The 27370-nt window shown below is 39.2% G+C and overlaps 1 pseudogene; it reads right to left on the bottom strand.

Moving 5' to 3' along the window:
- Positions 1 to 27370, bottom strand: part of LOC136856949 (acetylcholine receptor subunit alpha-like) — a 671873-nt pseudogene that overhangs the window by 209554 nt on the left and 434949 nt on the right.

Raw genomic sequence — 27370 nt, 5'->3', positions numbered from 1 at the left:
AGTATTGAAAAGGAGGGGAGGGAATGAAGGGGTAGTGTTGAAGGCCACTCCAGTACCGAAAATGAACGAAGGGACTGCTCTACTGTGGCCCATTTCAGTCACAACAGTCTTGTAGCAGGCTATCTACCTGTAGGTGTTGGGGGGGGGGTGATGGCATGCACTGTTTATATCGGGATGCCATTTCTGTGCATGCGTGTGTTTTGGCATCTCGTATTGCTCCTCGCCATCAGCCTGCCGGGCTGGTACTGAACGGGGTTTCTACGAGGTGAAGTGAACGGGTTGGCGCTGACACCTCTAAATCTACAAACAGTTTACTGATAATTATTTTGTTTAGGATAACTGAAATCTTTCTAAAAATCTTTCGATTGAACTTCGGTATAATAGGAATATTTCTTTTTGTCTTCTAGACGAATTTATTGCTTTTACTGTGGAGGAAGCTAGTCACAATTATGACAAAATACACCGGTGGAAAATGAAATCCCATCACCTACAAGACATCAGTTTGGAAGAACGCAATTTAGGCTAAGCAATTATCTAGGCAACATAACCCCTGTGGGTGAGTGCGGTGGAATAACACCCACTATCAATCAATCAATCAATCAATCAATCAATCAATCAATCAATCAATCAATCAATCAATCAATCAATCAATCAATCAATCAATCAATCAATCAATCAATCAATCAATCAATCAATCAATCAATCAATCAATCAATCAATCAATCAATCAATCAATCAATCAATCAATCAATCAATCAATCAATCAATCAATCAATCAATCAATCAATCAATCAATCAATCAATCAATCAATCAATCAATCAATCAATCAATCAATCAATCAATCAATCAATCAATCAATCAATCAATCAATCAATCAATCAATCAATCAATCAATCAATCAATCAATCAATCAATCAATCAATCAATCAATCAATCAATCAATCAATCAATCAATCAATCAATCAATCAATCAATCAATCAATCAATCAATCAATCAATCAATCAATCAATCAATCAATACTGATCTGCATTTAGGGCAGTCGCCCAGGTGGCAGATTCCCTATCTGTTGCTTTCCTAGCCTTTTCCGATATGATTTCAAAGAAATTGGAAATTTATTGAACATCTCCCTTGGTAAGTTATTCCAATCCCTAACTCCCCTTCCTATAAATGAATATTTGCCCCAGTTTGTCCTCTTGAATTCCAACCTTATCTTCATATTGTGATCTTTCCTACTTTTATAGACGCCATTCAAACCTATTCGTCTACTAATTTCATTGCACGCCATCTCTCCGCTGACAGCTCGGAACATACCACTTAGTCGAGCAGCTCTTCTTCTTTCTCTCAATTCTTCCCAACCCAAACTTTGCAACATTTTTGTAACGCTACTCTTTTGTCGGAAATCACCCAGAACAAATCGAGCTGCTTTTCTTTGGATTTTTTCCAGTTCTTGAATCAGGTAATCCTGGTGAGGGTCCCATACACTGGAACCATACTCTAGTTGGGGTCTTACCAGAGACTTATATGCACTCTCCTTTACATCCTTACTACAACCCCTAAACACCCTCATAACCATGTGCAGAGATCTGTACCCTTTATTTACAATCCCATTTATGTGATTACCCCAGTGAAGATCTTTCCTTATATTAACACCTAGATACTTACAATGATCCCCAAAAGGAACTTTCACCCCATCAACGCAGTAATTAAAACTGAGAGGACTTTTCCTATTTGTGAAACTCACAACCTGACTTTCAGCCCCGTTTATCAACATACCATTGCCTGCTGTCCATCTCACAATATTTTCGAGGTCACGCCTGCCCGTCGTAAGGGGCGACTAAAAGGGGCCGTCAGGGGCACTTAACTTGGGAGCGTGGGTTCGCGATGACGGAGCCCTTCTCTGTGCCCTGGCATTGTTTCAACTTGTGCTAGGCTCCTTACTTTCATCTATCTTATCTGACTTCCAATGGTTCCTCCTGTGGGTGGGGGCGGTAGAATAACTCCCATGGTATCCCCCGCCTGTTGTAAGAGTTGGCTTTAACCGTCCCCAGTAACTCTTGGGACCGTGGGTTGGCAACCATAGGGCCCTTAGCTAAGTCTTGACTTTGTTTGCACTTTCTTGTGGAAGGCTTCTCGCTTTCATCTATCCTATCTGATCTTTCTTAGCTAACTCAGTCTTTTCCGATCCCGACGATATTATATTCACGTGGCCTAGGGAGTCCTTCATTTTCACTCCCTTCGTGGCCTTTGTCTTTCTTTGGCCGATGTCTTCATTTTTTTCTGTTTTCCCTCTGATTAGTGTGAATAGAGGATGGTTGCCTAGTACTAATGAAAATACATGGTAATTAATTACGTCATGTTAATAAAATAATGTCTGAGCTTATTTCCTTGGTAGTAAATATTTGGGATAAGTGGTAGTAAAAAGGAGTGATAACAAGTAGGGAAAGGCTATTTAGTCACTAATAGGTTAGAATGCAAACGGATTCAACCAAGGCGCAAGTGTCTACTACCCGCACGACGGTTCTGCAGTGAGAGTTGCATAAATATTAGCGATCTGAACTATCAGAACCCATAAGATTTATGCAACCCACCGACATAATTGTAGAGGGGCTAGATGACACTTGCTTCTTGGTTAAATACGTTTGTATGTTAACCTATTAGTGGCTAAACATGCGTTGCCTATTAACATATTATAAAAGGCATTTTTCCTGTCTTTTCATTGTTATACAAGGTATTCCACGGATGATATTTTAATGATAACATTTAGAATGTTTCACGTGAGGTGAGACTGGAGTACTCACCTTTTCGCCGCTGTCGGACGGCAAGTAGAAGGTCAGCACGGTGAGGAACGAGATACCCATGCAGGGGATGATGATGTTTACGGTGTAGAAAAGAGTTTTCCGTCTCATCGTGATGTTGAACGTGATGTCGAGGTATGGCTCGTCGCAACACGTGTAGAACTTTTCATTTCTGAAAACAAAGAAAAGTACTGTGAAGACATTCCCGCATGAGTCATAGTCCACGTTTAAATAATACTAAACACTTAGGGCCGATTGCAGAAACGATGACTAGTTTTAAGCCTTAGACAACGTCTAAATCGAGCACGATCTTCCGTTGCATAAACAATGTTCAACTGGTGTTTAGCTAGGCATCGTTTAATGTTTCGATATTGGTAATTAAAAAAAATAAGGAGATAAAAGTATCTTTCACGCAACTCTTTGCTTGTCGCAACCAATGAAATTCGTCGGTGTGCGCACCGAACGCCAATCAGCTGTTTGTCTTCCTACAAACTACTCAAATGTGGCTGAACATGAGCATGACTTGCCCACAGATAAGAGCATCGCTTTCGGTGGAAGTTAGCCTAAATCTCATAATATATCGACACTAAAGCTACAGGCCACCGTACGGGGAAGTGTATCTTTGATTATAGCGTTGTTACGGTGAGTGTAATCAACTGGTAAATAGCTTCGACTAAGGAAAGATGAAACGATAGTAATGTGTAACCGAATGTGTTGTACGAGCCATATAGATCTAGCTTGCATTCTGGAGATTGTAGGTTCGAAACGCATCATCGGCAGCCCTGAAGATTATTTTCCGTAGTTTCCCTATTTCTACATCAGGCAAATACTAGGGTTGTTATTATGGCCACGGCTCTTCTTCACCAGTCCTCATCTTAAATTAATAATCACCACCATCACTACTTGCCTTTTCCTATCTTATAATTTCCGGAAACTTATCTGAATTAGCGCAACGATTATATATAGAAACCACATACAACCTACTTTTTAGTTTTCACTTGGCAGTAGATATAAATGAATCCCTCCCCGTGAATGTATGTGACACCCCTCTGACGATTGGGACAAGTAATTCTGACATGTATGGAGTCGAAGTGACCTATAATTCCACGGAAATCACCCCACGCATAATAAAATATATCGGTTGTCAAGAATTGTATTCAAGTTGACATTTAACGGACTGTCCCTTTGTCAGTTCCATAAAACAAGCGAAATCTTATTTTAAGCTCTACCTCCCCCTACATTTCAAATGAATTGCTACAATTTCGCAGCGGGTGACCCACAGAGAGGTCGTCGGACTAACCTTCCTTCCCAGAATCGTCTCAACGTGATAATACAAATTACATGTTTCACGGCACATAACCTCTGATTGTGATTCACTTCCCTCATTTGAGGTTAAACAGTGTTCTCAGCAGTGTTTAAACATGGCCGGTTGAACATCACAGTGTCCAAGTGATAAATAATGTATTTGCAATGCGGCAGCCATACTTAGGCGTTGTTTTGTTTTGCTAGTGGCTTTACGTCGCACCGACACATATAGGTCTTCTGGCGACGATGGGATAGGAAAGGCCTAAGAGTTGGAAGGAAGCGGCCGTGGCCTTAATTGAGGTACAGTCCCAGCATTTGCCTGGTGTGAAAATGGGAAACCACGGAAAACCATCTTCAGGGCTGCCGACAGTGGGATTCGATCCCATTATCTCCCGGATGCAAGCTCACAGCCGCGCGCCCCTAACCGCACGGCCAACTCGCCCGGTCTTAGGCATTGTTTAACCGTATATATCGTTTAATCACATTTCCTGCAATCGGCCTAATGTGTACATATGATTTAAAAATACAGAAAAATCATTGTCACTACAAGGTTTCATCTTCGGCCTGCCTCTTACCCGGAGACCCCGGGTTCGATTCCTGGCTAGGTCAGAGATTTTTATCTCAATTTGAGGGCTGGTTCGAGGTCTACTTAGCCTACGTAATTAGAATTGAGGAGCTATGTGACGGTGAAATAGCGGTCCCGGTCTAGAAAATCAAGAATAACGGCGGGGGGTATTCGTCGTGCTGAACAGACAACACCTCGCAATATGCAGGCCCTCGGGCTGAGCAGCGGTCGATTGGTAGGCCAAGGCCCTTCAAGGGCTGTAGTGCCATGGGGTTAGTGCTTACAAGGTTTCATCATTTGCACAAAGAGAAAGAGGAAGTGTTTTTTTGTGTGCCGTTGAACAGGTGGTATAGAGAAGGTCGTTCGCGATATCTGATGACGAGTTTGAAGGCAGCTGGAGGCGCTGTTGTCAACTTGAGCACGTCAAAACGGGGAGTGATGATTCCCGACAGTACTGAGAATTTGTGTGGCATTAGCTGCAACGATGCCGAAGTGGACTGACCCTTACTGGGAGGGTTATATAACAGCCCTTACCGATGCTAAATATAGCTATTCTGTTATCCAAAGAATGTGCAAGAAGCGTGAATTCTTGATATCAAACAGTACCTCGGCAAATTTCGGAATGTTGCACTTACGCGGTAGAGGGAAAAACCAACTCTGGACGGTAAACGAATTAAGAAAGAAAGAATGAAAGAAAAATTACTTCCAATTATAGCTTAAGCTATAAAAATAAAATATTGTTTTTTATAAATGAACTAAAAATTAAATGAAATGGCGTGTGGCTTCTTGTGCCGGGAGTGTCCGAGGACAAGTTCGGCTCGTCAGATGCACGTCTTTTGATTTCACACCCGTAGGCGAACTGCACGTCGTGATGAGGATGAAATGATGATGAAGACGACACATAAACCCAGCCCCCGTGCCATCGGAATTAACCAAATATGGTTAAAATCTCCGACCGTGCCGGGAATCGAACCCAGGACCCCTGCGACCAAATGCCAACACGCTAACCATTTAGCCATGGAAACAGACAACGCATGAGTTCATTTGGGTACTTGCATATGCAATTGGTTCATGAAATAAACCCCAAAAATAATTTTCTTCTCCCCTGAAAAGTTACTGATTTGTTGTTTACATTCTTATTCCGGAAGGTCTTCAATTTACTTGTAAAAAGGCTCAAAATTGTATTATGGAAGTCCGTATAATAGTCTGAGCTATTTGTATGTCGAAGATTAGAAAGGTCTTGCTGTAGTGATATCCACAGCGCAATATTACTTTCCTATTGATGAAGTGCAGGAAGTAACATGCAGAAAATCGCAAAGGCTGTAGGCCATACGGAATATATTGTTTTGCTGCTTGTTTAACGTCCAAGGTTTTTGGCGACTGAGGGATGGGAAAGGGCTAGGATTGCTAACGTAGTGATCGTAGCTCTAGGATTTTCCTGGTGTGGAAATGAGAAACCACAGTAGTATTAGAACCCACTATCTTCGAATGCAAGCTCACAGCCGCGCGACCCTAACTGCAATGCCGACTCGCTCGGCACGGAATTTTTAGAAAATTCCTGAAAGGGAGTAGTGCATTTCTCATCGAGGCTTGGGCAGTCTTATCCCTCTGTGGGTGGAGGCGGTAGAGTAACATCCACGGTATCCTCGTAAGAGGTGACTAAAAGGGGCTACAGGGGGAGCGTGAATTGGCGTCCACGGGGCCCTTATCTAAATCCTGGCATTGCTTCCATTTACTTGTGCCAGGGTCTTTATTTTCATCTACACTAGCTGACCTCCCTTGGTCAATTCTTGTTCTTTACCGACCCCGACGGTATTAGGTTGTGAGGCCTAGGGAGTCTTTCATTTTCATGCCCTTCGTAGCCCTTGTCTTTCTTCGACCGATACCTTCATTATCGAAGTGTCGGACCCCTTCCATTTTTCTCTCTGATTAGTGTTATATGGAGGATGGTTGCCTAGTTGTAGCCCGTTCGTCACTATCTTTTTTTCGGAAAAGTCCTCTGTTAAAGGTGTCTTCCGGTTTGATCTGTAGCACTTGAAGGTCTTCTTTGGTGTTTCTAAACCAAAGCATCGAGATTTTAGGTTTTGAATCAAGCAAGTGAAAGATCTGTTTGGTCAACCTGTTTCCGTCCATTCCTCTAAGGTGCCCGTAAAATCGCGTCCGTCTTTTGCGGATCTTGTCTGTAATTTTCCCTATTTTTTATAGACTTCGTTATCGGATCTTTTTGGTGGATATCATTTGTGTCACACCTAGTGGTCTTAGTATTTTATTCCTTAAATGGTCTTGTTATTATATTGCCTGATATCAATATCGTATGTCTGTTATTTGAATATGGTAACTGTTCTCAGACTTGACATCTACTTCCTCCCTGTTACGACAGATGGTGCTTCATACAATTATGTATTTCCAAACCATTTCTTTCTATCCTAACTTTGCTTTGTATGATCTCTAATGAGAAAAGAATAATAATTGTTATGATGTTTTGTGGATTTGCAGAGGTGAAAGAAGGTGCTGGCTGGAATAGGTCTCAACTACAGAATTAAAGTTAATTTAAAACTTTGATTAAGGTTATATTTTCAACAGACAACAAGGTTTAACAATTTTCATATAGACTTTCAAAACTCAACAAATAACAAGTCAGCAACAAGCCAAAATCAGGTACAAAGAAATTACAAGATTTCGGGGGTTATTATCAAAATCTGGGCTTCAAGCCCCAAGTATAATTCCTGAGCTCTCAGCTCACAACTACCATTGCTGAAGGGCATAAAACCTCTAAGTACAAGGAGCACTTGCTCCTAATTACAGTGTTAAGAAAAAGAGCAGACCCGCTCTCAATTTGACAAGCCTATCAAAGGCTACAGCAAACTTCATTTCTATCTGCCCTTAAGGCACACCAAGAAACAGGGGTATTTGATACCCAACCTACAGGGCCTTTACATGAGGAAAATAAAACATCAGGTTAAGTTACTGGCCCATAATACAAAATAGAATGGAGGCTAAGCTTGCACTCCTAATACACTTTTAAAACCTACTTGGCACTAAGCCGCTTACGCAAGGGCTAATCCCATACTAAGGAGGTGACACGATAAGAAAACTTTATTACATTACGAAGAGAAGAAAACCGGTTATGAAACCGTAGTCACCTCAAAACAATATGAGTGGGAGCTCGAGAGGGTTAGACACTCTCTATCCCAATTTATAGTTAAAGAGACGAAATTTTACCAAATGTCTATTACATTTTAAAGATAGGTTACATGAGAAAAGTTTCGAACCTGCCCCGAGGGTTAAACTGCTGAGCTAGCAAGAAATCAAGTTATTAAGCGGCCATTACCTTGTGGATGAACTGCTACCCGAAGAAAGAGGCGCTTCCCGCCCCATGCTACATAATCACACACTAAGCAAGATGTCGATGAAGTGGCACCGAGACAAGAAAATCAGCAGTTTAAATACCCTCGTGGAACATTCGAGACCTTTCAAGAATGAGTACACACACCCCCCTCAACTTTATTGGATAGCTTAAAGCAACATCTCCATATCGGAGAGGACATACGTTATTGGTCAATAATTAATCAGAGAAATTCGGGATTGGCTAAATTCAAAACAAGCGGGTAGAAATGATTAATGTTGCCAACCCACAAACCACAGAACAAAATTTAGTAAGGTCAAAAACTTATGAACACAAAACTTCTTGAAGAAGGTTCATTCCTTTGCAAGAGAGTGCGTAATCCTAGTTTTTTCTCTGTAGAGACATCTAGAAGAGAATGTTCACACTTCTTGATACGGAATAAACAAACACAAATCAAAATAGACACAGTTCAGAACACTACAAGATTACCAAATTTACAGTAGTGACCTCTTTTAAGAAATAGTAAAATTGGTTCAGTTTTCAAGGTTCCAAACTTCTCCCGTAGAGGAGTTTAAATTGGTGCAATATTTGAATGAGCGGCATGGAGGTGTACCGCCCGGTACAATAATAATAATAATAATGGCGTATGGCCTCCGGAGAGGCCTGGTGCAGGTCTTTTTCTAGTAGACGGCCTATTAGGCGACCTGCATGTCCGTGAAGATGAGAGCCCTACCTAGGATTATTTCTAATGTTGAATACGTCACACACTCAGCCCCCGAGCCATTGGAATTAACCAATTAAGGTTAAAATCCCCGATCCGGCTGGGAATCGAACCCGGGACCCTCTGAAGTGAAGGCCAGTACGCTGACCATTCAGCCAACGAGTCGGACATGATAAAAGAATGGAAGCCTTGGTTAAAAGGATGGAGAGGCAGAGCAATGAAATGTATTACATTTCTTTACTACTTCCCTTGGCTTGCCACAGCTATGCTAGGCTAGTGTTCCGTGTGATCCCGGTTATGTTCTTTGGTCTTCATTTTAATTGTGGCGGATTAATTTTCACTTTCCCCTTTACTTTATAATTTACTTGATATGTATATATATTTCTACTTAGGGACCAAAAAAGGTAACACTGACCCGTTTTGATAGAGGTGTGTGTGATGTTGTTTGATTATGAAGATTTTTCAATTGATACATGTTTCTTTTTCTCCTACTGCGACGTCTTACTTGAGCTCATGTTGTGATGTGTAATTAAGACGCTAATTCCGTACAATTCATGTTCGCTACAAGGAGTGATATGAATACGTTCCACAGCGTATTTGTGGTGTGATTATTGTAATGACTAGGTGAGTCTTGACCTGTGTTGCGGCCACCCTGATTATTTGATCTGGACTCTCAGATAGAGCTCATGAGCCTTTCACTCACTTCTCTCATGCTACTGCGGTTTTTATCGCGGTATGTCTTGATTCTGCATTTTATGTTGCCTTGCGCATCTGGTCTCTACGTGTGCATGTGTGGATGTGATGTATAAATGTCGGGTCTGTGTTATTTTTTTGGGGTACCTTATGGATGTAACCTTCAGTTTTTCTCTTATGGTTGTGTATGTGATTACCTTGTCTCAGCTCCTGGCTGGTTTAGCCGTTTTATTTTTATATTTCTGGATCTTATTCTATGACTTACATATCATATTTGACTATGTTTATTTCACTATGGCAACGTCCCCCTTTTTTTCCTCCCTATAACTTGTTTGTGTTCTGTGATTATTCCTTTTGGCTGAAGTGCTTCTATGTCATTTTAAATTCTGAGAGAGGCTACTCTTTGGAGATTGTTTATGTCTTGGGGATTAAAGTTTGGCCTCGTTTTGTTCTGGAGCGGTTCCAATTACTTTTCGGGTTTAAATGCCGATATATATTATTAATCATCAATTCTTTGATTGAGGTTCCACTTTCACGAAAGAAATGTTTTGTGACAAATTCAGTGTACCATTGGTTGGTATTGTCTGAATCTATTGATATTACCCTTCCCTATGTACCTATAAAAATGAGAAAAGTGAAGAAGTTGATGAGATTATTCCTGAGGAAGTAAAAGACTCCTATGCATTTTAAAGAAAATAGCCTCCAAGAATATGTATGTGATTAACATTTTTTCTTATGTATCCTTTTGTTTGTTACGTGCCCATCTCATATCTACTTCAGCCAATTTTATGATAATAAACCCTAATCTATTTTAACCTATTTATGTCGTGGGTTCTTGCCTTTTAAGATTTATTCATTTGTATAAGAGGCCCGGGTTCAGTTTCTAGCTGTCTTTTTCCAGTTTCGACCAGTCCACAATTAACGTCCTCGTTATAAAAGGGTAGTGGGTGGACATTCTTGTAGTTGGATCCTATATTTCCCCTAATTTTCTGCTCTCCTTTTTCTCCAGTTCTTCTAGGAGTCTTTTATTAGCATTTATTGCTAGGGTTTCGGAAGCATACATAACTACTGCTTCGGAACCGTTTCATAGTGACGTACCTTAGCATTTTGGGAATGGCACTTTTTGTTGTAGATCGTGCGTGAAGTTAAAGTAGGCTATTTCACGTTTGCGTATTCTTTCCCTAAGTGCTTCCTTGTCCAGTCCATTTCGCATGATGATCTCACTCATCCAGGTACTTACATTTTTCTACTCGCCTGATATCCCCGTATTTCCTTCGAGGTTTTGGTGGTGCGTCTTTGATGTTATTCATTACGTCTGGTTTTTCAAACGATATGTGCAGGCCAGTTTGTTCTGCGATTTCCTGTAACAATTCGATTTGAATCCTAGAGGTTTCTACGTCGTTCGACAGAATGACAATGTCATCGGAAAAAGCTAGACAGTCTACCATGATTACCTGGGATTTGGTTCCCATTCTCAGTGGGCTATAGTCGATTTCCATTATTATTATTTTAATAACGTTATGTGCATCTGTGGAGCGCGGTAGAACTTATTTAGCTGATGGTGAACTTTTCTTCTCCCAAAATCTCTCCATCTGGGCACTGAACATTTTTCCTCCGTTCTTCAGTCCATGATTTATTAGTCCTGGTATTCAAAATGATGGTTGTTGGCTGATTTTTTTTAACTGGAGTCAATCTTGAATAATTTCCTATGGGATGCCAATTTCCTGAAGATCTTTTTCTACTTTATTAAACCAGTTATTCTTGACTTCCATTGAGGGAGGAAGGTTGAGAAACCTTTTGGTGAACCTGTCATTGTTAATTCTGAAAACGAATTTTCTTGATGGTGTTGGTGATCTTTTCAGAATGCTGATAAAGCTCCCTAGACTTCCATTTCATCCAGATTCCCTCTGAGTGGACTGGACCATTGATTTCCCTCAACATTTTTCTCTCCTATTTCTATATGTCTTTAATAAGTGATCTACCTCCAATGATTAAGATTTCCGAGGCGTATAGTTCTTCAGGTTTGATAACTGAGTTGTGATGTCTTAATTTTGAGTTCCTGGATACTGATTTTTTGTTATATCTGTTCCAGGTGAGTCTATAGGCCTTCTGGAATTTTGAGATCCTCTCTTTATTTGCTTTATGATTTAAACCTGATGGCTGAATTACTTCTCCTAGGTACTTGAACTTATTCACTTGATAAATTTTGCCGAATTTAGTTCTTAGAGCTTTCCCATTATTATTATTATTATTATTATTATTATTATTATTATTATTATTATTATTATTATTATTATTATTATTATTCGAAGCTCTTATAACACGAACCAATCCAGAAATAGGAAGGACATTTTCTGACTTAGAGATACTGAATTTACTAAAGCAATGATGAATATGCTGTGCATGTCGGCTATTGATCAACATGTGGAAACATGTGGAGTCATTACCAAGTACTCTGGCGTTACTCCACACAAATAACAGACACGAGGAAGAGTTTTATGCTACATGTCGCAGTCCGCGCATCATAGAAACATAATATCATTAGCTCATTACGTGATAACATTTATCACCTAACATTCAATAAGCCCATTGATTTTCGTGCGTGTCATGCCATATGCGTTAGCAAGGCAACATGCTAGCAGTTTCTTCCCGTACAAAACAAATGTGGTTTGTTCCACTGTCATCCTCGTCAACAGCCTCATCAGTAGAGCCCATTTTATCTGACAGGTGTGATTTTATTTAAAATTCAATAGATTCTTTTATTTATTTTTCATTACATATATTTGATGAAGATGATGATGTTTGTTGTTTAAAGTGGCCTAACAGCTAGGTCATCGGCCCCTAATGGTAAGAGGTGAACTAAACGGAAATTAAAACTTCAAAATTTATCCACTGTCTAGGATCTAAAACGAATGAGGATGAAAAAATAATAGTGAAAGGAAAACAATCAGTGGATCCAGTTCACAAAGCCTGAATTACTGGGATGATGCATTATTAAGTAAAGGGATCCAAAACCAAGGTGGCAAATTCAGGGGCTGGACCTTAGTTAAGGCCACGGCCGCTTCCTTCCCATTCCTAGGCCTTTCCTGTCCCATCGTCGCCATAAGACCTGTCTGTGTCGGTGCGACGTAAAACAAATAGAAAAACCAAGGTCGCTGGTCCCTCATAATGGTACTAATCATGGTGTTCCTCCTACAGTGGTACTAATCACAGGTAACGTAGACTCATGGTATTTCTCTGATGGTGGTACTAATCACAGGAAATGTAGACCTATCATATGTCGTATACAATGGCATCACTCACAGGTAACACAAACCCATGGTGTTTCGCACATAAGGGTACTATTCCAAATATGATTCCAGTTATACTAATTTCAATTCAATTTTCCATGCTGTCCATAGCGTGTTCGATAAATTTATGCATTCTAGGTGGAAAAATCATTTCATTCTAAACTATTCTAGCACTTTTTAAAAAGATACGAAATTTCTTTTTTAAAATTGTTAATCTGAAGCTATATAATGTCCGAAAGAATATTCCACTCATATATTTCTGCACTATATGTTGCATTCCACCAGAATTTTGTATTTTAAACATAATAATCTTTCAGATATCCGTTCAGAGGACATCAGGAGAAGAACGAATATAACAGACCTCCTAGTGAGAGTAGCATGACTAAAATGGCAATGGTTAAGACATGTAGTTCGACAAGACTACAACAGACGGATCTCTAGGATTGTTCACTGGAGACTATGCGAACACAAGAGAGGCATTGGAAGACCCCAGAAGAGATGGCTCGTTGACGTAAAGCTGTTGGCTGGAACACGCTGGTTCCAAGTGGCTCAACCCGCTATGGACAGCATGGAAAATTGAATTGAAATTGGTATAACTGGAATCATGTTTGGCTTAACAACATGAAAGAGGTCTATATCCAGTAGTGGATTGAAATAGGCTAGAAATTCTGATGATGATAAATGCTTCATTAAATTTTTAATTAAAATTATGGATGACTTTGGATCGCATTTATTCCTCATTTTTGTCAGTTTTTTGATATTGTTAAGGTCTTTCTATCGGCAGCCCTGAAGATGGTTTTCCGTGGTTTCCCATTTTCACACCAGGCAAATGCTGGGGCTGTACCTTAATTAAGGCCACGGCCGATTCCTTCCAACTCCTAGGCCTTTCCTATCCCATCGTCGCCATAAGACCTATCTGTGTCGGTGCGACGTAAAGCCCCTAGCAAAAAAAAAAGGTCTTTCTACAGGCCGGTTTTAGGCAATGTACAGGTCTTCACGTTCCTAGCTCTAGTAATAAATATATGCAAGGTGGTGGGAAACAACATGAATTGGGTGTATGAGCGTTAGAAGGTTCGTCATACTGGTGTTGTGAAATCTGCACGTGGCTTATAACCGGCGTTTGTACTCCAATAGAAGAAGAAAACTTCGCTGGGGGAGAGATTTGAACACTGACTTCCATACTGACAGTACGTCACGGTGACACTGGCTGTGAGTGTACCACGTACAGAATTGTAAGACTGTGTTGCACCCGTGTAAGTTATGAACTGTGGATCGTGATGGAGTTCAGTGAGTGCAACTGTGAACTGCCCTATGTATAAGTGACCAGTGTGATTGAGCTAGTTGTAAGTGACTAAATTAACGAGAGCAAGAGAGAGAGAGGGATGATGTAATTGTGTGCCTGTGTAGCAATATTAGTTAGTCAATAAATCCTAGGGTATCCGCTACCAGTTGTGTCTTACTAAACATATATTTGTAGAAAATTAAGTTTTAAGTTTACGCAGTATATTTGCTTTTAGCATCCGCAGACACACAGTTGTTATGACTTACTGTATTGTACCCGTCTAAATGGTGCCTGATTGAATTTGGGGAAGCTGGAGTAATTTTTGTTACAGAACATTGGGTTACAAGCAAGCATACATCAGCTGTTACCGTGCCGTGCCGCTGCAGGCGGACGTGTTATGTCACCAGGCTGGTGAAGGTCGCCACGTCACGCTCACGTCACTTAGCGAGCCGACCGCCGAGAGGGGAAGGATACTCTGGATACATCTGCTTGACGGTGTGAAGGACCAATTACGTCGCAAGGAGGGCGACAGCCAATGAACATCGAGGAAGGTGCTGGAAGGTCTTGAGATTATTCTAGAAAGAATTCGAAGAGAAGTCTCTAAGGAAAAGCTGAAGAGAACAGTATAGTTTCTACGAGAGAATCGAACGGAAGAGTCTCTGAGGAGAAGTTAAGTAAGACAGTCTTCAGGGGGAACATCGTATAATTTCAACCATCTAGCAAGAAGATGAACGTTCGCAGATATGGTTACTTTCTGCCTATTTCTTGTATGGCACAGCCACTATGTAATTTGAGTGCTAATTCAACTTTTCTTCAGCCTACTTCGGTGTAGAGCGAAGTGTTATAGCCCCACGATTCACCGGGTGGAACTAGAGAAACCACAGACAGTTCGTGCGCTCACTTAAGCCGAGTGTTGCAGTAGAAATTTATGGAGTGTCTCTTTGGATATTGTAAGGGAATTGAGCTATATAAAGCGAATATTCGAAAGGAAACCTGGCCCATAGAACGTCAAAATACTAGTAATAATGTTCCGTCAGCTTCAAGACTCACTGTAATCTTGTGAATGTGCTCGGAATTTGAAGCTTGGGGTACAACTGAACCTGATCGTACATCATTGTGCCAGTTAAGTGTCGTAAATAATTTAATAGAATACAACTAGTGTGGAGCCACTTTTCTTATACAAAATTTTAGTTTCAGCTACCATTGTGAAGAGGAACCGACAGCATGCAACGAACGCGAGGAAAATCCTGGAGTTTTCTGGAACGTTGTGGGAGTGATACAACGCTGCTGTTCATAGCCGTAGTCATCATGGGTTAAGCCAAAGTGTGCACGCCAGCGCGATGACCTTGTACGTCTATGAGCCTCCGTAGAGCAAGAAGAGGACGCCGACGCCCATAGTTGCATCCCGACGCCAAGGATTTCCATCGGTACCTTAAGTACCATTGTAAAATTTCTTCTCTTTCGGTAGATGAATAGTAGATTGTATTCTTGCTTAGAGCAGTGTATTTTCTTTTAGAAATGTTGTATTTAAATGGTGATGGTGGAGTATTCATGTATTCTTTAATTTATGGTTTCTACATTTTCAATCTTTGCATTTCCTTAGACCAATGTTTGTGTTTTTGATTCGAAGATAAGTAATCCCAGTTGTCAATGAGTTACATGAGGTCATGTACAATTACGATCCTCAAAAGGAATTATGGGGGATTAAGACCTAATAATAATAATAATAATAATAATAATAATAATAATAATAATAATAATAATATTAAAATATGGTTATAATAATCACGACGAGGAGGATAAAATTAAATATCAGAGTAAATACCAGTAAATCGAAGTCTTAATGAACTATTAGTTTATGTGATATAATTGATATCAGAAGGGATGGGCATTGATGTGTACTAGGAGCAGCTCATCGAGAAGACGTTTCTAGTAGCCATAATAGGAGGAATAAAAATAATTCCTTATAATAATAATAATAATAATAATAATGAAAGTCGGGTATTTGACTGGTTGTTGAGAATAAAAATGTACGACGTTATGATGGTAGATTTTACGATGAAATTGACTATATGGGACCATTAGGGTGCATATCAGTCATAATGATTATGGTGAATTATGGTGAATGATAGTGATTTATAGTGATTTGATAATATTTAGGGACTAATAATAGTTCATTCCTTCGCTCAACAACCGATATTGTATAACGTACGACTTGCTAATTATTAGCCTTTCCTGGGGCTCACAGACGCATCCTTCTGATGATGGTGGTAATAATTATTTCTTTGAGATTAACTTAGTCATCCTATGTCGTCTTGTAACAACAGTCTTAGTGAATTCTGATTATGATCGATTCATGCTATAAGGGTCTTCAATAAAATTTAAGAGGAGAATATAATAATAAATGATGATAATAATAAAATATGACAAGTTCAACTGTATGGTAAATTGGCCTATGAACAACTGGTGTGATTGAGTTATTCGTGAATATTATTCATGTCTTTCCAGGAATGCTTATTCTTTCTTATATTTTATGTGATTTATTGGTCAACGATGTTGTTGTTGTTGATTACGCGTGGTATTACGTGATGCTCTATCCATCCATAGAATACTAGTCAGATAGAAATTGTTGACATAATTTATAAAGGAATACAATCGAGCGAAGTCTGCGAGAAGGGGAAATGCGCCAAAGAATTTTTCAAAGAATTTTTCAAAGAATTTCTCAAAGGAATTTCTCAAAATTGTATAAAATTTCTTAACCTGTAAAATATTTCACAAAAATAATTTGAATAGAATTCCTCGAGAATAAGTTGTAAAGAATTTCTCAGTGGTGTGGAAAAAATGAGTTAGGTAGGATTTTTCAGAAATGTCGAAGTAATCTCTCAAGAGAATTGTCTCCAAGTATGCCAATACAATTTAAATAGAAAATTTGTCGCAGATGTGTTAAAGTAAAAATTATTTAATGTGAATTTGTGAAGATTAAAACAGTAATGAGAAATAGTTATTTCCATGTTCAATGTGGCATTGTTTCGTTGATATTAGTACGACGGTATCACTAATTGCACGATCAATCAATGTTATAGAGAACTGCTTCGGTTGGAGTTCATTGCAGATATTACTGAATCCCATGAAGCGACAAAGCATGTCAAGGACTTATAGTTATTTGTAAATGAGAAGATCAAGCAGTTAATTATGTTGAAGAGATGTTAAAACAATTTTTTTTCCTTTTGGTGCTTTGTCCAGACTGAGTTTTGTTTTTATATTTTAATAAATGAAGTGGTTATTTTGTTCTGATTTTTATTTCACATTATGTCTCCTATCCAGTCACCAATGGCCCCGTAAATAGAAATGTTCTGAAGGTCGGTCCCGTAATAGCAAATCGGCCCTGCGAACAGTCCACCCTTTTGGGACTCTCGCTCTGCCGACTGAGCGACCCCGGAGAAGGGGACAGTACATTGTTTAAACCATCCAGTCTCCAGATAAGCTACCATAGTCATATGTAGCCTGTAACAATATGGAAGAAATAAGCTTTGAGTAATAAAACGCTGACTGTAATAAGTTACGTGGTTCCCGAGATTTGCCTGAACAAACCAAACCAAACCAAACCAAACCAAACCAAACCAAACCAAACCAAACCAAACCAAACCAAACCAAACCAAACCAAACCAAACCAAACCAAACCAAACCAAACCAAACCAAACCAAACCAAACCAAACCAAACCAAACCAAACCAAACCAAACCAAACCAAACCAAACCAAACCAAACCAAACCAAACCAAACCAAACCATTGCCTCTTTATAATGTTAGAAAATAATTCGTTCACAAAGAATAGCTAAGTATCAAATTGAAACAAGTGCAACATTTCACATGCTACGGTGTGCAATTCTCCAGACCAGTCGAAAGTAAACTCAACAGAGACAACGTGGTGGGTTTTAACTTTAGGATTTAGGCAATGTGCTTCTAAAGCGGTGAAATTGCAGGTTGCAATCATCGTCACTTCTCCCGACTTTTAGGGTGCTCAAATTTGAGGGGCTTTTGCCAGTGTATTTCTGTTATGTCTTGTTACAAATCCCACATTTTCGGTGTGTAGGAGTCATGATAGGTCGAGACTGGTCAGAAACAGGAAGTCGATATTTTGCACGAATAGACTAGACTATTTATCATCAATGGGACAGGAAAGAAATGACGAAGAAACATATATGGACACTATTTAGATTTGACAAAACAAAATATCCTGCATTTTATATTAAACTTCTACACAGAAAATTTCAGAAACGTACGAAAAAATAAAACAAGAACATTTTCTTGGAGTAGAAATTAATAATCTATGCGATAAAGGGGTAAGTTATGAAATATACAGAATAGATATTATGAATTTTTCATTTATAATACCCGAAATGACTAAGGATATTTATAACATATTTAAGCACGTTTAATGGTTTTTCTTACTCTACATGAATATGATATTACTTTTCAATATTTTTGATTATGCTCATATTCTTAAATAATATTTAACAGACCAGGTTTGGATAATGTTTAATACATTCTGAAATAAGGCGCACTTGTGTTATCAACAATCACTGCCTTAATTTTTGAAATGACTGGTAAGTTTAAACTTTTCAAAGTAAAATACATCGTACAAAGCTTTGCCTTTGTGATATTACACCATATATTTCATGTTATTGGCAATTTTAATAATGTCATATTTGCATTATATAATATCAAGAAATTAATGTTTCAAATAGATAAATAGAGATAAATGAAAATAAATAAATATAGCATTCTAAGTACACAAAAGGGATATGCGGTCTTACCTGACTGCTGGCACTTCGAGGATGTCCCACTCGACGGACATATAGAACTCGCTGAGGTCAACCCCCACGTCTACGACATTGGAGCCTGGTTTCTCGTCCATGTGGCGCAGATCCACCTGCCACATAGAGTCATGTTAGTCACAGCGTACAAAGGGTTAACATTCGGGAAGGAGACTGAAACTCCTAGATCAGTGTATCAGTGAGGGCCATATGAGGTCTCAACATCCTCTGACAAGTGCTCTTATTCCCACGGGTCTCAGTGATTCACCTTTGAAGCTTAGATTTCCCAAATTATGCACTATTATTTTCGTAAGTTCAAATGAGTTGAAGAAATATTTAAGAAATATGTATTCCATTAAATTCCTCTGCAATTCCATGTATTATTAAATACGCCACCATGCTTCAGAATATCATCATATGGATTCAATTCCTTTTTGGTAGGTATATACAAACTGAATCATGAAAATATTTACGTGAAGATCTGAAGTAAATAAATCATAGTAGTAAGACAATCTACAGCCTCCCCCCTTTATTGGTTTCTACGAAGGTCTCCCATGTGGTAGCTTCAAAGGCTTGCGTGTACAAGTCATGAACACAAATTTAGTGGGTAAGGAAACTCATGCTCTGTATGAGTCTCTATTTCTATGAAATGTGTATATGTCAGCGTACAGACTTGAGAGAACAATGGGATTTTTCGTTGACGTGATTTTCCAGCCTGATGAAATAAATAATACAACAGTATTAAGTGAACTTTGAAGAATGTAGACCAATGGAAAGAACGTGGAAAAGGTAATTCGAATGAGGACAGTCAAAAGAGACGAATTACTGTACCTCTGTGAAGAGTGTATTAATTTTAGCAAACACTATCACTACTTCTTCATGTTCATGATAAGGTAGCGTGAATATACCGATCAAGGTCTGATGAATGATGCGTAGAATGTTTAATATGAAACGATATGACAGCATGTGAATTTCAACGTGAAACAGAACATAGAGAGGAGGCAGAACACAGTCTATAAGGAGGAGTTGTTTACTTGGAGAATTGGTGATGCATTTTGCGCTACAAATATGCAGAGACATAAGAAATTTGGAAGACATTGAGCATGGATTATTAGATTTAAACCGAACTAGTGTATGTCAGATCAAGCCTACTGTAATGTAGTACAAAACAGAAATACGGGTATATTTATGAAGGTAAATGGAACGGATAAGAACTCATTTTCTATCCTTCTACTGGCCTGTAATTAACATCCATCATTCCAGTAGGACGACTTAAAAGATCAGATCTCATCAGTGCACCCTTTCATAAACCCCACCCAGTTATTGGAACCATATCTTCTGAAATACGAAGAAAGTTGGCAACTGATGCCGAACGAAGGAAGCAAATTGAAGAATCATGTCATCCTTTACACAACTATCAACCTCCAGATCGCCGGCTGAAGTTCGGGAATAGCTTCTTCAAGGATTTCCAAGGATTCGAAGAAACTAATCTTCGCGATATATGGAGGGATAAACTGATTACCTCAGACTGGAGATAATCTCCCTTACATCATCTGGAGAACCCTTAACAGACTAAAAACCGGTGTTTCACCGGGCAAGCCGAACCTTTGGTATGAAGTGGTACTGAGTGCGAATGTGAAGACTTCCGGGATCAGGAACATCGTCTAGTCTACAGGAGACTCAGCGAATGCTGTACAAATCAGAATTTATTGCAAGTGATTGCTACATTTTGGAAATATTTCTTTTGACCTCGGCACGGAAATTAAGAAGAAATCACAAAGCACCGAGAAGGTTAAGAAATATTTGTATGAAGAACTTTATAAACCAACAATTTACACCTCCAACTGCAAACCTCTTTTAACCGACCAGGACGTGTTTTGTAGGGAGGGGGGAATGAGAATCTTTGAGGGTAAAGAACCACAGAAAGTGGAATAAGAAATGTGCTTGTGAAATCCTTCTCATTTGAATCAGAATGCTTAAGTGTCTGTCTGGTGGACGATTCTCAACCAAGACACTCGTGTTCTACAACTGTATGAGTATGTTCATCGTTGAAAGCCAACAAGTTTTTTTTTATAATTGCAACATACGGTACTGTAGTTGACCAAGTCGGTTACTTGCAGTAGCTCTGCTGCCATTGATATTTGTTATTGTGGCGTTTTGTATCAATGATTGAGTTTCTTTTCTCCACCGAACTTACATGCCGAGTTCAACAGTTGTTCTACAAGCATTACTTCCAAATTCAGACTGAGATACCTTGTACATAATAGCTGTTATGTGGTGAAGAACTGTGAATGTGTTATGTTTATGAGATTTATTAGTGATTATATAAGACCATTGTAAGGTTTAGTGGATTGCATTATGAATAGTCTTATGAATGGCCCAGCGGAAGCTCTAACAAATCTACACATAATTTTAAATGAGAAAATTCTTTCATATGTGATTGCAGCTAGCATATTAATTAAGATTTGTTGAATTCAAAATGGAATTGTGCCCCAAATAGATTTGTTGGATGAGAGTAAACAACTGATCAGGATGGAACTGATTTAGGACCTCTAGTGGTCTGCTATGGAGGGAAGAGGGTATTTCGATGAGGATATTTCTCATTAGTTGCTACACAAGTTCATTATTCTATAGAACTTTCTGTACCTGACATATATCCCCTTAGATCACTTAGACTTAGACGTCAGAGAATGGTCAACATATTAATGTTTTCAATTTATCACCGTCTTGAATAAGAATACATATAGTTTATATTTTTGTTACATTCCTCCCAAATTAATTTAAATGAACTCAACTGCAGTAGTGAATGGTGCCATTTGTGTCTTGCTTTCCTATAAAACTGATGTTTTGCAAACAAATATACATCTATCTATGAAACCTTTCCTAATAAAGGAAGGTAGATTTTTTATTTTATATTTTCTGTAAAAAATGAAGGGAATTAATTGGAAATATTTCAATTATATTGTAAGTATTTGCAAGAAAATTTATAATATTTTTTTGGTGAAAATGTCGATCAATTATGTTTGTAAATCAACAAAGATGGTAGTGAGAAATTATGAGCATGCAATGGTATAAACTGCGATATTTGGTGTTATCATCATAATTTATGAATTTCATGATGCCCGTGTTGATTTCCCAGTTTCAGTAGTTTTAACTATGTTTTGAAGCCTTTCACATTATCAGCACTTACAAATTGTGTAATACAATTTTATTCTATCTCATTTACAGTAGAACTACTGCAGTTTCGGTCTATTGTTTAGACCATCTTCAGCTACAACGATATACTTAAGAACCTTACACTACAAACGATAAACAATAACAAAAATTATATACTTTAAAGTATACAGTCCTTTTCTTCAAGAATTAAAAAGAACATTTAAAACTAATATATCCAAATCAAAACAACGATAGAGGGGAGATAGTTGCCTCTTACGAATTTTATGTTTTAGATAATTGTTTTAACACATTCGCACTTATCCATCCGCAACCTTGTAGTGTAAATTAAGTGATTATATCGGGAGACTTATATGCACAGGGGGGAAATGAAAGACAAGGAAAGGAGGAAGTAATAGGACCACATGGATATGGGAAAATTAATGAAGTAGAAGAGAAAATACCGGTAGTAGAGTTTTGTGAGAGAAACGGAATGATTGTGTTGAGTAGCGCAAAACTTTAATACTCATTATTAAAATTGGTGTAAAACATCGAGTGAAGATTAATGTTTTAAACTCTATTTTATTGTGTTCACAAATTTTTAGGACAACAACAGAGATTTCATAATGTTGAAAAATGGACAATTAAATTGTGTTTCTTTAATTGTTGAAGACATCGCCAGGAAAAGAAATGGAAACTTTATAACATAGATTTTTGATCATTATTTGTAGTTTGTAATGTATGGTTCTTAATTTTATCATTGTAACTGAAGATGGTATAAACAGATCGAAACTAGTTATACTGTAAATAAGACAGAAAAAGTTGAATAACACAATTTGTAAGTGCTGATTAGGTGGAAGTGTCCAAAGCAAAGTTAAAGCTACTGAAATATTTGGTGCTGCTTTTTGAAATTCTATCTGAAAAATATATGCCTAAAATGCTTCGTATTCTGAATTTTAGAAAAGTTATTTCATCACTTATTGATATAATAAATAAAGTTTTACAATAAACAATAATATTTAGCATTATCGTTTCAAACAGATTCTTTAATAAATGAGCCATATTTCGTGACAATCAGGCGAAAAGTTGTTGATAAATTCCAGTTTAAAGAAATTTAAGTTTAAATTTGTTCTCACTTCCAGATCTTCTTAACAGGTTGTACAAGAACATTAATCGATCTTTCTTCATGGGTTCTCCACTGTAGAAAACATTTTGATTCATTCGAAGGGATAATATTATAGTGCATATCCTGAATGGCCTAGTGTAGATCTCTTCATTCTGCCGAAACTAACTTCGAGTAACAACCTGAGAGAGAAAACACATGGTAACAGTATCACACCTGAAAAAGGAACAACTTTATTACAATAGAATAACATTTTTCGTACTTGAAAGAACATCATTAGATTCTATCACATTTTAATTTTATTTATCAAGTTTTTATTTGATATTCGTTTAGGAAGCGAGTTCAAAAGGTTGTTCAGGTACGTCGCATCCAGGTTAAGCCACTCGCTGAGTATTTGATCGCGCAATTCCGCCAAATTTCGGGGATGCTGATGTCGGCGTTTTACCCGCTGTTCCAACATGTCCCATAGATTTTTGATATAGTTCAAGTCAGGTGATTTTGCAGGCCAGTCGAGATGTAATAGGATGGGGAGTATACATAAAACCACTCATATCTGCGTCCAGCTCGATGAACTTTGCTGTTGTCATCTTGAAAAAACCGGGGTATCAATGGCAGACTGAAAGGCAACACCTGATTATCCAGAATGTTTAAATAAACATTCTAGTTCATGTTAGAGGTCACCTCCGTGAGCGGGTCCAATCCATGATACAAAAAACAAGCCCAAAACATCACAGACCCACCTCCGGTTTGAACCTGACCTTGCACACATCCGGGATGAAATGCTTCATTTGGTCTTCGGGGCACTCGGTGGCGTACGTCATTGGAATACAGGCAAAAGAAGGTGATTCGTCAGACCATATTACGTTCCGCCACTCAGCTACTGTGCATGTTTTATGATTTCTATCCATTGAAGACGCGCAGCTTTATATGCCTGTGTGAGCAATGGCCTCTTGCGAGCCGACCGACTACAAATGTTCATTGCATGCAGTTCCCGTACTTCGTTCTCTCACTAAATGGTTGGGATGGACCTTCATTCACTGAGTGCAGCAGACCCTGTCGGGTTTGGATATGAGTTTGGTTCACAAGCCGAGAAACGCGCCTTCAGCCCTTCTGAGTCTGCATCTTTTCCGCACCACAATTCTGCCGTCGTGTTTCGTGGTCACGTGCAGTACACCACTGCTTGTACACACGTTAAACTGTCCGCTACTATACACCAACAAATCCAGCAACTTCACGCCCTGTATGGTCATGGACACAGCCAAGCACGATTGCCCCTTTTTTGCCACTCTGTCACATCCTTACATCTACCCATATTGACGTTCACTGTCCGCTTCAAACATCAATGTCTCACTGATCCCTACTGCCTTATGCTCACGTAGAGGCAGTGCGCGTGCGGTTGAGTTGTGCCATCTGTACAGGCTTAACTATCCACCTAGGGTGACTAATTTCTTGTCCGGTGAGCTTACTGTTACCAAATGTTTTTTCTTTCAGGTAGTTTATAAATTTATGTACTAAAATCAGTTTCAGCAGAACCTGTCAGTTATAAATTAATTTAGTCAAAACTGAGAAGGATTGCTTCAGATATGTCAAACTTAGATTAGACTCAAAGTTGGCCTGACGTTAGAATTAGTGTATAATTTCTTCATGTAATGATATTCTCCCCCTCGGCTGCCTGTCGTAAGTGACGACTAAACGGGGCCCCAGGGACTTGGGAGCGTGGGATGGCGACGTCAGGGTCCTTAGCTGAGTCTTATCATTATTTGCACTTACTCTAGCCAGTCTCCTCACTTTCGTCTATCCTATTCGACCTCCCTTGGTCAACGCTCGTTCTTGTTCGACCCCGATGGTATTGGAGGCCTAGAGAGTCATTTTGACGCCCTTGGTGGTCCTTGCCGTTGTTTGGTCCATACCTTCATTTTTCTAGGTGTACTTCCAATTTTCCCTCTGATTATTGTTATAGAGAGGATGGTTGGCTAGTTGTACTTCCTCATACAACAATAATCACCACCGCCACCACCACCTGTAATGCTATTGAAAACTGACACAACATTACTCACAAGAGGATAAAAGAATCATAATGCAATCCACTATTGATGAAACATGAACAAATAAGAGTGAGGGAGTGTGTCTCCGGAGGAGCTTCTTCGCTGTGTGTGGCAGCAGTGAGGACCGCGCAGCCGCGTCATGCTAGACAGAAGAAGAGCACTCGATAATGACATGCAGTAAATGACACAGTGTACAGAGAAGATGAAGAGAGAGAGGGAGAGTACTTACATGCGCACAGCCCGGCACAGCACACGTTTGTAAATCTAAGGTAGGAAAATGTGCCCTGGTGAGTGTCCTCGAGGTCATAACAGACGTGCTTTCCCATTTTCCCCGTTTGATACGGAGCGAGGTGGTACGCGGTACGGGATGGTGGATTCAAACCCCGCTCTCGGCAACGCTAAAAATGGCTTTCTGTTTCTTCCTATTTTCAATCAATATTAATCAATCGCCGCTGATCTGCATTTTGGACTGTCCCTAGGTAGCAGATTCTTTAATTATTGATATGGAAATGAGCTTTAGGCCTTTGTCGTGTCAGAAAACAAGGTGAATTTTTTTACGTTTCGCAGAGAACTCTGCTCCACGTCTTCAGAAGAAAATCTCTTTTGTTCACGAGCAAGATTTCTCTAATAGTAAAGTTTTGAATTTAAGAATGCTCTCTAGTAAGTGGTATACGTACGTCACTATAATTTATAAGTAAGTCATATTTGACCCGAAACCTGGCATCAGAGTACCTTTTTGGTCGTATTATAATAGTTTTGACCGTGCACATATATTTTCATGACCGTAGCAAGTGATTTTGTTTGTATACTTTGGATATGATTTCCGCCCCAGAGCTCTTAACTTGGGAGCGTCGGTTGGCAGCCACGGGGCCCTTACCTGAGTCTTGGCATTGTTTCCACTTACTTGTGCCAGGCTACTCACTTCATCCATCCTATCCGACTTCCCTTCGGCAACTCTTCTTCTTTCCCGACCCCGACGATGTTAGGTTGCGAAACCAAGGGAGTCTTTCATTTCCTTGCCTTTCTGCGGCCCTTGTCCTTCTTTGATCAATACCCTAATTTTTCGAAGTGTTGGATCCCTTCCAAATTTTTCCTTCTGATTAATGTTAATAGACGATGGTTGCCTAGTTGTGCTTCCTCTTAAAACAGTAATCATCACCACTGATATTCTTTCCTCCGAAATATTTTTTGGTAAAATGTTTAAAGGTTTTGCTAACGTGAAATGGAAAGTGTAAAAAAAATTAAAATGGCGTCTCTTTACCGGTGGTCTTCTAAGAAACGTTTTTTTGTTATATTTCTGAGTTATTATGTGATACTTTAGTAATTTTTAGCGCATACTTGCAGAGTTTTTAGGTCAGAGAAATCTGAACCCTGGTGATAACAAACGCAAAAATGACTGAAAGAGATGTACATGGCCTTGGGGTTCACTCAACCTACAAGGTCCGCCTCGAGGTGTAACGGTTAGCGCAACTAGCTGCCGTATTCCGAGGTCCGGGTTCGATTCCTAGTACTGTCCGTGATTTGAGATTGGCTGAAGGGCTGGTATGTGGTAAATAAGTACACGGAAATGAATTTTTGGCTCTAATATGTTAGAATGCAAATGGTTTTAACTAAGGCGTAAGTGTCCTCTACCCACACAACAGTCCTGCAGTGAGATTTGCATAAATATTATCGATCTGAACTATTAGAACCCCTACAGTTTATGCAACTCACATAACTGTTGAGTGGTTAGATGATACTTGCGCCTTGTTCATAATACGTTTGCATTCTAACGCATTGGTACCTAAAAACCCTCCCCTATTGATAAAGGCGCAAGCCGTTTAGTTCGATTGTGGTGTGCCTGGAAAGAGCTGCACAACTTCGGTGATACGAGTTTACTTTAACCTACGATGGAAAATATAACCAGATTCATTCCTGGAGGAAAGATGGCCGGGCAAAGTGCTAGCCACTCTTCCCTATACGGAGATGATGGCTTCTTTGCCGTCCTGACGGCAAGGCGACTAGATCACGGTCTACGTGTCACATATAAAGTCAGCCAGTTCAACTCTGAGGACCTTGTCCTGGATATAAGAACATTATCAGCAGAAAGTAGAGACGTAAAGACAAAGTTGGGAGAGCTTCAACTCACTCCCAAGTTCGGGCCACCTTAAGAGATCTAACGTAATAATACTAATGTTGTTAGAGGACTCAGGCGCGAAGAGCAAGCGCTTCTTTACTACACAATACTTCTCTCAG

Source organism: Anabrus simplex, chromosome 1 (genome assembly GCF_040414725.1).
Source record: "Anabrus simplex isolate iqAnaSimp1 chromosome 1, ASM4041472v1, whole genome shotgun sequence".
Lineage (NCBI taxonomy): Eukaryota > Metazoa > Arthropoda > Insecta > Orthoptera > Tettigoniidae > Anabrus > Anabrus simplex.
Note: the sequence above shows the minus strand (reverse complement) of the source record. Positions and strands in the feature narration are given on the sequence as shown.